General features: G+C 38.3%; 1 pseudogene; it reads right to left on the bottom strand.

The window, feature by feature from the left end:
* Positions 1–3,609: 3,609 nt before the first annotated feature.
* LOC100610386 (coiled-coil domain-containing protein 121-like) lies at positions 3,610–6,103 on the bottom strand (annotated as a pseudogene).
* Positions 6,104–14,156: the final 8,053 nt, after the last annotated feature.

Genomic DNA, 14,156 nt, shown 5'->3' with positions numbered 1-14,156 from the left:
ATATATGATGGAATAGTACTCAGCCATAAAAAGGAACGAATTAATGGCATTCGCAGCAACCTGAATGGAACTGGAAAACTATTATTCTAAGTGAAGTAACTCAGGAATGGAACAGCAAACATCGTATGTTCTCACTCATAAGTGGAAGATAAGCTATGAGGATACAAAAACATAAGAATGGTACAATGGATTTTGGGGACTTGGGGGAAAGGGTGGGAGGGGGGTGAGGGATAAAAGACTACAAATTGGGTTCAGTGAATACTGCTTGGGTGATGGGTGCACCAAAATCTTAGAAATCATCACTAACAAACTTACACATGTAACCAAATACTACCTGTTCCCGAAAAACCTATGGGAAAAAAAGTTAAAAAGGAAGAATAAATAAGACCTAGTGTTTGCTAGCACAAAAGGGTGACTTTGGTCCAAAATAATTTAACTGTAAATTTTACAATAACTAAAAGAGTATAATTGAATTGTTTGTAACACAAAGGATAAATGCTTGAGGTAATGGACACGCCATTTACCCTGATATGATTATAATGCATTGCATGCATGAATAAAAATATCTCATGTATACCATACACCTATGTACTCAAAAAATTAAATATTAAAACATAAAATAAAACTATTGTGAAATTAAAGCCTATTAATATAAAATTTTAAGTCCATGTGGAATTTGAAAACCTAGACATTAATTCCTTTAAAACAATTCTAAGTGCTCTTCAAAATGTCTTTGTGTACCTGCAGGGAACTAAACCCCAAATATCACTTAACATCCCTTCCCAGTAAATCCAGATATCTTCTGCAAGGAAGCACAGAAGAACAGCAGAAATATTAGCATCTGAGCATCTTTATCCAAAAATCTGAGCTTTGCTTAAAAGGAATGTTTAAATTTCATAATCTGGAGCAAAATTTTTTTTTGCCATTCCCCAACCCCTGACTAACATGTGGTTGTTTGTGTAAAATGTCAAATCAGATTTAGACAAAATAAAGACTCCTTTGCCAGAAAAAATGTTATATCCAAAGACACAAGAACTAGAATAGGTAAGACAGTTTTGAAAGAGAATAAAGTAGAAAGAATCATTCTCTCCAGTTTGAAGATTTTCTATCCAGATACATACAGTAGTCACGATTGTGGGGTATTGGTGGAGCGATAGACACAAAGATCAAGTAAACACAAAATAACATCCAGAAACAGACCTACACATATATGGTCAATTCATTTTTGACAAACGTAAAAAGCCTTTTAATGAATGATAGTCTTTTCAACAAATGCTGTTGAAAATACTGTCTTCAAGTTTTACAAATTGTTACTGCAAAAAAAAAAAATACACTTTTACCCCTATCTTGTACCTTATTCAATAATTAATTTCAAATGAATCACAGACCTGGATGAAAAGCCTAAAACTATAAAACTTCTAGAATAAAACATAGCATACAATCTGGGGATCATAGGTTAGACAAGGTTTCTTCAAGTGCATAATCTTAAAAAAGAAAAAAATTATAGACCAGATTTCATCAAAATTTAAAATATTTGTTCTGTGAAAGCCTTAAGAGAGTGAAAAGAGAAGCCACAGACTGGATGAAAATATTTCCAAAACAGATATCTGATGAAAGACTTGTTTCCAGAATAAAAACTTTTCCAAAATCAATAATAAGATACAAAATCAATGTGCAAAAATCACAAGCATTCCTATACACCAACAGTAGACAAGCAGAGAGCCAAATCATGAGTGAACTCCCATTCACAATTGCTATAAAGAGAATAAAATACCTAGGAATACAACTTGCAAGAGATGTGAAGGATTTCTTCAAGGAGAACTACAAACCACTGCTCAAGGAAATAAGAGAGGACACAAACAAATGGAAAAACATTCCGTGCTCATGGATAGGAAGAATCAATATCATGAAAATGGTCATACTGCCCAAAGTAATTTATAGATTCAATGCTAGTCCCATCAAGCTACCAGTGACTTTTTTTGCAGAATTAGAAAAAAAACTACTTTAAATTTAATATGGAATCAAAAAAGAGCTTGTACTGCCAAGACCATCCTAAGCAAAAAGAACAAAGCTGGAGGCATCACGCTACCTAACTTCAAATTACACTACAAGGCTACAGTAACCAAAACAGCATTGTACTGGCACCAAAACAGATATATAGACCAATGGAATGGAACAGAGGCCTCAGAAATAACACCAGATATCTAAAACCATCTGATCTTTGACAAAACCTGACAAAAACAAGCAATGGGGAGAGGATTCCCTATTTAATGAATGGTGCTGGGAATACTGGCTAGCCATATGCAGAAAACAGAAACTGGCCCCCTTTCTTACACTTTATACAAAAATTAACTCAAGATGGATTAAACACTTAAATGTAAAACCCAAAACCATAAAAACCATAGAAGAAAACGTAGGCAATACCATTTAGGACATAGGCATGGGCAAAGACTTCATGGCTAAAACACCAAAAACAATTGCAACAAAAGCAAAAATTGACAAATGGGATCTAATCAAACTTTAAGTTCTGGGATACAGGTGCAGAATGTGCACTCACTGATGGTGAGAATGTAAAATATTTCAGCCACTGAAAATTTGGGGTATTTCTTATAAAATTAATCATGCCCTTATAATATAATCCAGAAACCCCACTTCTAGGTACTCATTCAAGTGAAATTAAAATGTATGTTTACACAAAAATCCCTTACAGAAATATTCCGTGTGTTTTAAAATAACTTTAACTTTTATTTTAGATTCAGGGGGTACATTTGCATGATGTTGAGTATATTGCATGATGCTGAGGTTTGGGATACAAACGGTCTCATCACCCAGGTAGTGAGCATAATACCCAACAGTTAGGTTTTTAACCCTTGCCCCACTCTAGTATCCCTCTATGTCTATTGTTGCCATCTCTATGTCCATGTGTACCCAATGTTTAACTCCTACTTGTAAGTGAGAACATGTGGTATTTGATTTTCTTTTCCTGTGTTATTTCACTTAGGATAATGGCCTCCAGCTGCATCCATGTTGCTGCAAAGGATGTGATTTCACTCTTTTTTATGGCTGTGTAGTATTCCATAGTATATATGTATATTTTCTTTATCCAGTCCACCATTGGTGGGCACCCAGGTGTATTCGTGTCTTCCCCTTCAGAAATATTTTTTTTTCCAGTGGATAAATGTTTTTATTTAATAACATTGTTTAATAAAAAACTACATATTTAACAGAAAAGTTGTTAAAGCTACAAGGTAAAGGCACATTGAAGGAGAATCCTTTTTAAATCCAATTTTCAGGGAATTCACTTTACATGTAAATAAAGCGGAAAATGCAGGAAAATTATTTTGAAGTTTTTCATCACTAACAATTTCTGGGAAACAAAGTTCATCCTATTTTCCCATAGAGGACCCATGTTAAAATATGAGATTATATTCCCCTATACTAGGATTCAGCATTCAAATAAATCACTAGTCCAACTTCAATGTTGTAGAACCCCAAAAAAATATAACTATCCTAAAAATATATAATTTAAAATATATAGTTATACTAAATGGGAATAAACATATGGTACACATTAATTACAAAAGATGCTTCATGTACTAGAAAGTGCACCTGTAAGAAAATTAATAAATGACCTAAAACTAAAGCATTTAGGATAACAAACATCATTTTAATTGCTATCTTTTAGAATGCTGCTAGGGAAATCGATGGCACTTAAAAAAAAGTTGTCCAAATATTTCAACTTTTTTGGGATAGGTTTTCCTGAAATAAGCGGAGGCATTCAGTCACCTCAGTGCTACAGGTGTTTCTCCAAATAAAACATTTTCAAAAGAGCTGACCTAATATATGTCTCCTTCATCTTTTCTTACCTTCTCAATTAAACTTGTAGGGGCTTAGCATCAGATGAAAGGTCACTCTGCCTAGCACTTACTGGACTTGCTGTTATCAGAATGCTTTTTCACTCATGAGAAAACTAGAAGGAGCTACCTGGTCACTGGCACAAACTCACGAAGAGCTTATAAAAACTGCTTTTGTCTGCTAAGTTGGTCAAAAGGAATGAGGATAAACTGATACTGGTTATTTACTGAGCAAAACGCTATTCAAAGTCTATTTGGAATGCTATCCTTAAAGGTACTTTCTCTATAAAGAAATATAATTTAGCTAGATGAAATAAATCACAACTGTTTTCACCTCCTTAGGTTGGTTTCCTTTAGCTAGTTTGATGTATGGTAAATGGCTAGGTTAGGGTCATGTGTTGGTTAACAGGAGGTTTGTGGAATAGCTTATTAACAAGAGTATTTAAAGAAAAAGCTAGTTAAGGGAAGCTGGTTACCAAATATCTAGTAGGACTGTTGGATAAAACCATCTAATCCTTCACTCCAACACATCATGATGGAGATTTTACAACAGCAATCTGGAATCCAAAAGCCTTTCTAACCAGGTTAATGTAGCACTTAAGAGTACTTGCTCCAGTTCTTATTTAATCAGTGTTATTTTAGGAGTTACTTTGGATTAATCCTTGATTTGGTGCCTTGGGGAAGACTGGGTGTGGTCTTTGGAACATCCTATTTAGGCACTGATTATGACTTCCTTGCAGTCTCTGCCTCGCCCGGATTAAGGACTCCAGATACCACTGTTCCTGCTGTAGCTGCTGCTTCCTGTTTTCTAAGTGGCTTTGAGTAGCCATTAGTTTCTGGGCTTGCTCAATTAGCTGCAGTAATTCCTTCTTGAACTGCTGGTTCTCTCTCTTGATGCCAGAGGAGTATTCAAAAATAAACCGCTTTGCTGCCAACTTCAAGGCCTGGGCCTTCATATTAAGCTCTCTTCTTTTTCTCTTTCCCAGTAGCCTCCTGTCTGGCTCGCTCAGTTGTTTCTCCAGTAATCTTTTCTCCTGGAGGAGCTGGGCCTGTACTTCCCGTGTCTTTGCAGCTGTCTCAGCTTGGACTTTCTTTGTCTCCTCCTGTAATGTCTGTATTTCTTTCTCCTGCTTTTCCTTTAATATAGCAATGTCCCTCATTGCCTGCAACTTCCGCTTAAAACTGGATTGGATATTTTCCTTTTGCAAGAGTGCTGTTTTAAGCACTGAAATTTGTTCTGCACACCTGGAGGCTGATTCTTGTCTTCTTCGCTCAATCTCTCTACTTTTTTGTAAATAGCTGTTCCATACCTTCTCAGGTTGCTTTGTGTACTCTTCAGTTTTGTTAGTCAGGTATTCCAGAAAGAATCTGTTTTCAGCCTGGACAAGTAACTTTTCTCGGTGTAGCTCCCTGGATTCCTCCAGTAGCTGTTCCCGCTGGGTTTGAGCTTGTTTTATATGCTTGTTCAGATCCGTCATTTCCGCCACTATCTTTTCTTTAAGGCTTGTCTCTACCTTTGTTAGCTTCTCTGGCTTGACAAAATTATTTATTAGACTATGATACGGTGGAAGGAGCCTTCTGGGGCCCTCAGCAAACCTAGTCGCACCTGGAATCCAAGCATTCATCCTGAAGGTCACGGCAACTGTGAAGTTCACTGAGGGTGACTGCCAAGGAATGAGCGCTAGCATCAGGAACCTGCGTCTGCAACTCGCGGGAACAATGTGCAAGTGCGGAAAGCTCCCGTAGTTTATCCGTTCGGTGCTCAAAGGGTCTCAGTGCTGCCCAGCAACCCTGGAGGCTGCACCCTGCTCCAGTCCGGGCTGGTCCAGCCCTGAACTGTTTAACCGCCTCGGCTACCGAATAAACCCGAGCAGCCGGTCCTCCAGTGGCTCCACTCTCCGTTCTCTGTGGGCTCAAAATGACAGGCATGCTCCTCGTTTTCTTGCTGTGTGAGCCCTGCCCTCGGGACCCCATCTCTTCTGGCCTTCCTCCAGGGGACAAAAGCCCTCCCAGGCTGCAGAGATCAGCGCCCTTTTCCTAGCTCCCTTCAGCCTTCGTCTTGCTTGCTCAGCGCCCCCACTTCCTCGCCACTGTCACTAGTTGACTCACCAGCCCTGCCCGACGCTAAGAAGATGCCCTGGCAACGGCCGCACCCCTTCACCCGCTCCTTTCTGACGCTTTGGTTCTGTTTTCGTTCGCAGCTCAGAACATCATGGAAGTTTCTCTAGCCATGCGGTGTCTCTATGGTCGGGTGGGCGGGGCCCCGGAAATATTTCGAGTGATTTTATTGATAATCCATAATCACAAAACTGGAAACAATCCAAACTTCCTTCAGTGGCTGCATGGGTAAACAAACTGTAGTTCCTCCTTATAATGAAATACTACTCTTTGATAAAAGGTTTAAAAAAATTGATCCCGGGCCGGGTGCGGTGGCTCACGCCTGTAATCCCAGCACTTTGGGAGGCTGAGGCGGGCAGATCACGAGGTTAGGGGATCGAGACCATCCTGGCTAAAACACAGTGAAACCCCATCTCTACTAAAAATACAAAAACAAAATTAGCTGGGCGTGGTGGTGGGCTCCTGTAGTCCCAGCTACTAGGGAGGCTGAGGCGGGAGAATGGCGTGAACCTGGGAGGCGGAGCTTGCAGTGAGTCGAGTTTGTGCCACTGCGCTCCAGCCTGGGCAACACAGCAAGACTCCATCTCAAAAAAAAAAAAAAAAATTGATCCTCATGCTTGAATGAATCTCAAATCCATTATTCTTAGTGAAAGAAGTGAGAGTCAAAAGGCTACTTACCGTATGATTGAATTCATATGACATTTTGGAAAAGCCAAGCCTATAAGGATCAAGAACAGATCAGTGATTTCCAGAGTTGAGATATGTGAGTTTAGTACAATAAGGAGTATGAGGAAATTTTTTCAGGTGATTGAATTGTTCTTTATCTTGATTGATGATGATGGTTAGTGGACTGCATGCTTTACACAAAAATCATAGAACCGTACTCCATAAGAGTGAAATTTACTGTATATAAATTAATAATTACTATTAAAATATTCCAACTAAAATCAGCTAATGTATATCACATTAAAAACATAAAAAAATCTTATGATCATGTCAATAGATGCATAAAAAGTGTGATAAATATCAACAACTACTGAGAAGCAAAAAATGAATTGCTAGAAAATTATAAATAAAAAGAAGTGTTTGATCAACACACATTTAAAACATGTGCAGCAGACATCATATTCAGTGGTGAAATGTTATAAATTTCCTTCTGAGATGAGAAATAAGACAAAGAGGTTTGCTATTACCCCCTCTATTCAACATTGTACTTGATGTCTTAGCCAGTACAATTAGGCAAGAAAAAGATAGAAAAGGCAGAAGAATTAAAAAAGAAGCCAAAATATCATTATTCATGAACAATATGATTACGTAAGTAGAAAATAGAGGGAAAATCTTCTCTTGACAAACTACTAAATTAATTAGTGGGTGACTCAGAGTTTATGGTAAGCAAGGCTACTTCAGTCCTTTGTTTTCCAGGCCTATGTAATCTACTTATTAGGGTTTCAACACAATATAGTGGTCATTGATTTAGGGTGTATACTACATTCTGGAGGACGGCACTTCATTCTCATAGGATATCATCTTCAATCTGGTTATCACTTTCAAAAAGCTGCACTATTGCTCTATCAGGCTAGCAACTTCTGGGTATTGTAGATATGATAAGACCAGTGCATCTTATGGTGAGACACCCACTGCTGCACTTCCTTTGCTGTAAAATAAGTTTCATAGTCTACGCAATACATGTGGGATCACGTGTCAGTGGATCAAACATTCTGTGAGCACTCAAACAGTGGTATTTGAGGCTCTGTATATAGAAAAATCATAACCATACCCAGGATAGGAGTCAGTTTCAGTCAACATGAATTGTTGTGCTTCCAACGCAGAAGGCATTTGATGTAATCAATTTGCCACCTAAACACTGGCTGGTTTCCTTGAGGGATGGTACGCTGTTGGAGACTCAACATTGGTCTCTATTGCTGGCAGGTTGGATTTTTGGTAGAGGCAGTAGCTAAATCAGCTTTGGTAGTGGCACTCCACTGTATTTGGACCATGCATAGCCTTCATTCCTGCCACCTTGATTGCTCCATTTATGTTCCCATTGTGTCTGCATTGAGGTTGTCAATGACAAAGGCTAGGCAGTGTCACCTTACCAAATCATTCTGTCTACTTGCTTGTTAGTGCCTTTTAAATGTCAGACTATTTTTGGTGAGCTTTAATATGTGATTCAAAAATCTTCACATCTGATGCCCACTCCTGTAGGTCTATCCACATTCTCCTGGGTATATCACGTGCCTCTTTCTTGGACTTTCTTGTCCTTGATCTTTCTGTTACACATTGTCAACTCAGACCACTTCTTTTTCCACACAAAATGAATAACTAAGTGTACTACCTGAAGATATGTTCCTTGGAAGAATTTCCCCTGAAATCTGTCTTCTAGACAGAGTGAATGACTCAGTGTGTTCAGGCTCAATGTCATTCTGAGCAGGGCTATTGTACACCAGAAGTACACTTTTGGCTTACATCCCCATACTGAATTAACCCATCTATGAACCAAGCTTGGTATTTTTCCTCACCCCTCAGCCAACCCTAAAGGATACCCTATAACTACCACCACCGTAAATAATGTGGCCTCAATGTGGGCTGAGGGGGAGGTGCAAATGCGATAGTGATGGATGACATGGAAACCTGGTCCATCTACTCGTGCAGCTTACTTGTGCCCTCTGGCCCTGATCATGACCAATTCCAGATGTACCGCATCTGCATTTAGGTCCATCAAACCTTACAATGCAGTCTAGGATCTCTTAGAATCTTACTCACATTGGGCAGTTCTGGCTATATGACAAGATCACTTGATGTTCCATGATGAGATGCTCCATTTCTACTATGGCTCAAAAGCATTTCAAATGGTATATAATTTTCCACTTCAGGTGGCATGACCTTGCACTAAAACACGTGGGGTCTAAATTGTGATTCTGCTATTGGGAATGTGTGATAAATTCAACATGGCATCTTTTCCCATCTCTGGTATCTTGAATACCATAGTGTGTGTTGTGTCATATATCTCAAACAACAAGGCTGCTTACATGGTAGCCTGGTCCTGCTCCAGAGCCTTTTTATGCTCTAAACCCTGTACAAAGTTGGCAGCCTTTCACATCATCATGTGGTGTATTGAGTAGTACAGATGGTCTCCAATTTATGATGCCTTGACTTAACGATTCTTTAACTTTACTATAGTGGAAAGTCATACGTATTCAGTAGAAATTGTACTTAGATTTTTGGTCTTTTCCTGTGCTAGTGATATGTGGCACAATACCCTTTCAATACTGGGCAGCAGCAGTGAGCCACAGTTCCCAGTAAGTCACACAGTAACAAGGATATACAACTGATAGTCTAAAGTATACTGTATAGCAAGATGATGTTGCTCAATTGTAGGCTAAGTGTCCTGAGCATGTTTAAGGTAAGCTACGCTAAGCTATGATGTTTGGTAAGTTTGGTGTATTAAATGCATTTTTGACTGACAATATTTTCAACTTATGATGGGTTTATTGGGACATAACCATATCATAAGCTGAGGGGCATCTGTATCCTAAAATATGGAATATGCTGCCTCTAGAACCTCTATTGGGCATTGTTCTCTCTTCTTAGTGGTGAGAGGTATAATGAAATAAGTTTCCTTTTACTTTGAAGGGGTTGTTTTACCATACTGCAGATCACTGGACTCTAAAAAAGTTAATAGTGTCATGAGCTTAATGTTTATAGAGTTTATCTCCCACTTCCTGGTACTAACATTTCTTTCTAATGCCTTCAAAATACTTGCCACTTATTTACCATCTTGTCTGATTAACATGACATCATTGATATAGTGCACCAATATAATGCTCTGCAAAACATTCAGAAAATTTAGAATTCTTAGAACTACATTAAACAGAATAGATTACCTAACAATGCTTGTGGCAAGAAAATAAATGTAGATGCTCTGTGTTCAACCGAATGCAAACTGCTTCTAATCCTCCTTGATAGGAATGGAAATGAATATATTCACCAGTTCAGTGGCCATATACCGAGTAGCTGAGGCCTTTTTAGTTAGCTCTAGCAAAGATACAAATGACGGTACAAAACTAGTATTGAGGCTTATTATTTGCTTGAGTCCACTGTAAACCTGCAGTAAATATCCAGTTATTCTAAGGCCAGACTGATGAATTAAATGAGGACATGATAGTGACTAGTACCCTTACATCCTTAAGGTCTTAAAGGAAGGCACTAATCAGTGCCATTCCATCTGAGTTGTAATATTATTTTTTTATTTACTATTTTGACTGGGTTTTAGTGGAGGAGAGTTTCAGAGACTTCCACTGGATCTTGGGAAATAACTATTGGCTTGGTCTGTGGATCCATCATAAGTTGAACTTGGCCTAGAACTCCATTTATTACTTGGTTCCCATGCATCCCCACTTCAACTGGGAGTGAGTCAATAATACTGATTTTAGTCTTTGGGTATTAATGTCAACTCAGATTCAATAGACTTTGACATATTTGGATATTCCCTTTTCCCCAGTGTGCAGTTATCTTAGTAAATGACCATACATACATTTAGAGCAGAGTTTCTCAACCTTAGCACTACTGGATTTGGAGCTGGATAATCTTCGTTTTGAGGGGCTGTCCTATGCATTGTAAAATGTTTAGTAGCATCTCTGGCCTCTATCCATGAGATTCCAGTAGCATCCCCCCAATCATGATTATCAAAAATGATCTAAAAACTTACTCATATCCAGTCCTGAAACTGGGCCAGGTATTATGACTTCTTATTGGTCTGATTGTCCTCAGCCCTCTGATTATCCATCTGCGATTTCTCTTGATTATATAGATCAGGGCTCAGAAAACTTTTTATTTAAAAGTCCCTATAGTAAATAGCTTAGATTCACAGGCTATTTTGTCTCTGTCACAACTACTCAGTTCTGCCATTTTAGTGTGAAAGCAGTCATAACCAGTGTGAAAACAAATAGGCATGGTTATGGATGTCAGCAAGATGGCAAAATAGAAGCATTCTGCCGTCATCACTCCCCACAGAAGCATCAATTTTGACAAGTACCCACAGATTAGAACATCTTTGTTGGAGTCTGACAGTCCAGCAGAGAAGTTTCAGCACACTGTTGGAGCAAAAAATTCATGAATAGATGCCTTGAAGAGGGTAAGAACAGTGTTAATTTACCCACATCATCCCTCCTCCAAGGCAACAAAGTTTAGTGCTAACAGAGACACCCTCAGCCTGTGATTTCCCCCATGGAAAAAAGTGAGAATGTAGTGAATGAGCACCTGGTTCCCCCCATTATACAAGATGCTATCAAAGAGGCCCAGTTCTTTCTGAACTCATCCAGATTACTGAAGTGATCTGCACAGCTGAGTGGTTAGGAGAGACCATGAGCAGGAAAGAGAGGCTGCAGAACCTTAATAACCACTCTACAAACTCAAGCAGAAAGCTTGCCTGAGAACCACTTGAGACAACTTGCCTGTAGACTTCCGCCCCCGCCTCAACTGGGTCATGATCACCCCAGATGCTGTGCATGTCTTTCCATCCCTCTTCCTCCTAGCCAGCTCCCTTAGCATAACCATATGGATGACAAGCGCAACTGTCTCATGCAGACAGTCAGATTGACTCTGTGGTATTGGGGAAGGCATACTTAAGCATTTTAGGGCAACACCCTTGAGAAGACAAGTGTAAGACCCTCACACCTGGCCTGGCTTTGCAGGACCAAGAAAAGACATTCAATATTAAAAATTCCCTCCTAAGTATTAGTATAAGTACTCATTATCTGAAATTTAAATTATAACTGGGTGTCCTGTATTTTATCTGACAACACTATCCCTTGTTGCAAGGTAACAAGGCTTTATAACTTTCCTCTGGCATCAACCAGTCATTGGGAGGGAGAGAGACCTGTGGCTAGGCAATTCTCTTCAGCCGAGGGCAATGTCTGGAAAACCTCCAGCCAGTAGCCTTTAACCACCAAACTCCCAGCACCTAGGCGAATGAGTTCCTCAGTTTTGAAGGAAGAGAGAGATGGGAAGCACACTGTTTCCACTTCACCATAGTAGTAAATCTAGCAAACGATGTGCAAGGTGTCTACACAGAAAATTGTAGAAAAATTTGGAGACAAAATTCAAAAAACTTAAATAAACAGAGGGACATTACGTGTTCATGGATTGGAAGGCTTGATACTATGAAAATGTCAATCATTCCTAAATGGATCTATAAATCAATGAAAATTGCAGCAGGTACTTTTTTGTGGAAAAATGATAACCTAATTCTAAAATGTATTTAGAAATTCAAAGGACCACAAATAGCCAGGAAAATATTAAAGATGAACAAATTTGGATGAATTAAACTAACCTGATTTTAAATTTTGCTATAAAGTTATAATAATCAGGGTTGTGTGGTATTGCCATAAAGATAGACAAATAGATCAATCGAGCAGATAGAGAGTATCCACACTATTGGAGCACTGTTTTATGACAAAGGTGGCACTGAGTCAAGGGTAGTTATTTTCAATAAATGGTGTGAGATAATTTGGTTATCTATATTGAATATAAAAATTTGACCTCTATCACAATATAGACACAAAAATCACTTCTAGATATATTTTGATCTAAATGTGAAAGGTAACATGGTAAAGCTTCTAAAAGATAATATGAGAATATCTTCATGAAATTTAGGGTAGGCAAACATTTTTCACACTCAAGAAACTCAAAAACATTAGCAATAAAGGAAATGATTGATAAATTTCCTAATTTATATTAGGAAGAGCATGCATCAACAGTCAACATTAAACTACTCATCAATAAAAAGAAACAAACTACTGATAAAACATGGATGAATCTAAAAAACTTTGTGTTGAGCAAAGAACAAAGAATAAAGAAACAAAACATACCATATAATTCCTTTGATGTGAATCTCTAGAAAAGACAGATCTAATGTATAGCAACAGAAAGTAGACCATTGTTGGCCTGAAGCTAGGAGTGGGGGATCGAGATTGACTGAGGAGGCAGGAGATAATTTTTTGAAGTGTTAAAAATGTTCTATACCTTGATTGTGCTGGTATATATATAATATATATATATATATTTCAAAATTCATTGAGCAGTATAGTTAAAATGGGTACATTTTATTGTATGTATTCCATTGTACTTGTTGTATATAAGTTAAACTTCAATAAATTGGACTTTTTAAAAAGATACTATTAAGAGAGCAAAGAAACAAGCCACAAAGTGAGGGACAGTATTTGTAACACATAACTTTCATAGCTCATTTCTAGGTTATATAAAGAATTCCTGCAAATCAATATGAAAAAGATGAACACTCAAAAGAAAACTGACAAGCGACTAGAGAAATACATCACACAAGAAATTAAAAGGTGCAAGTGACAATGTTCTTCACAGAGAAATTCAAGTTAAATCACAATGAGTTACCACTATATGCCTATGAGGATGGCCAAAACAATAACAACAGCAGATGATGATACCGAGTGTTCATGGTGCTCTCATACACTACTGGTGGGAGTGTAAATTGGTAAAACACTTTAGGAGACTGGCAATGTGCACTAAAGTTGAATGTATACATACATACATGGCTCACCTATTCTACTTCTAGGTATATACCTAACAGTAATGTATACATAAGTTACACTGAAAATATGTACAAGAATGTCCGTAGTTGAGAGTTCCATTTATGCTTAGGATACAGAAAGACACAAGAGTAAACTGTTCTCACTCTTACAGTGAGAAGAAGATGGGGAATCTACAAAATAATTTTCTTGAGCCTGTCAGAGAGTTAAGGTTGCAGGACAACCAAATAAATACTCAAAAGAGTGGCAAGTGTCTCCAAGGAAAGACACAACATAGAACTTTTTCATCTTTGGCAGAGCACAAGAGAAAAGGTACCACCACACATACAGGCAAGATGAAATAAGCTAAAATTTTATCCAATTCTTAAAGGCAAGTATGAGTGAAACACTCAATTTGGGAGAACTAAAAGTTTTAGATACAAGAAGAGCTCAGCCTCACTCACAAACTCTCTTTTCGGGAAGTCTCCAGGTGCTTGTGAAGAAGACTGCGGGCAAAGTAGAAGAGCAGGAAAGGAGAGAAACTTTTTTCCTTAGTGGTGCAGTATGTGATTGGCTGCTGCTGGCAGATAGGCAAGAAGCTCAGTTGCTTCCCAGGATCCTTCTTTCCTACAATGTGAAGGTT

Source organism: Pan troglodytes, chromosome X, assembly GCF_028858775.2.
Source record: "Pan troglodytes isolate AG18354 chromosome X, NHGRI_mPanTro3-v2.0_pri, whole genome shotgun sequence".
NCBI lineage: Eukaryota > Metazoa > Chordata > Mammalia > Primates > Hominidae > Pan > Pan troglodytes.
This window is presented reverse-complemented; position numbering and strand designations above follow the sequence as displayed.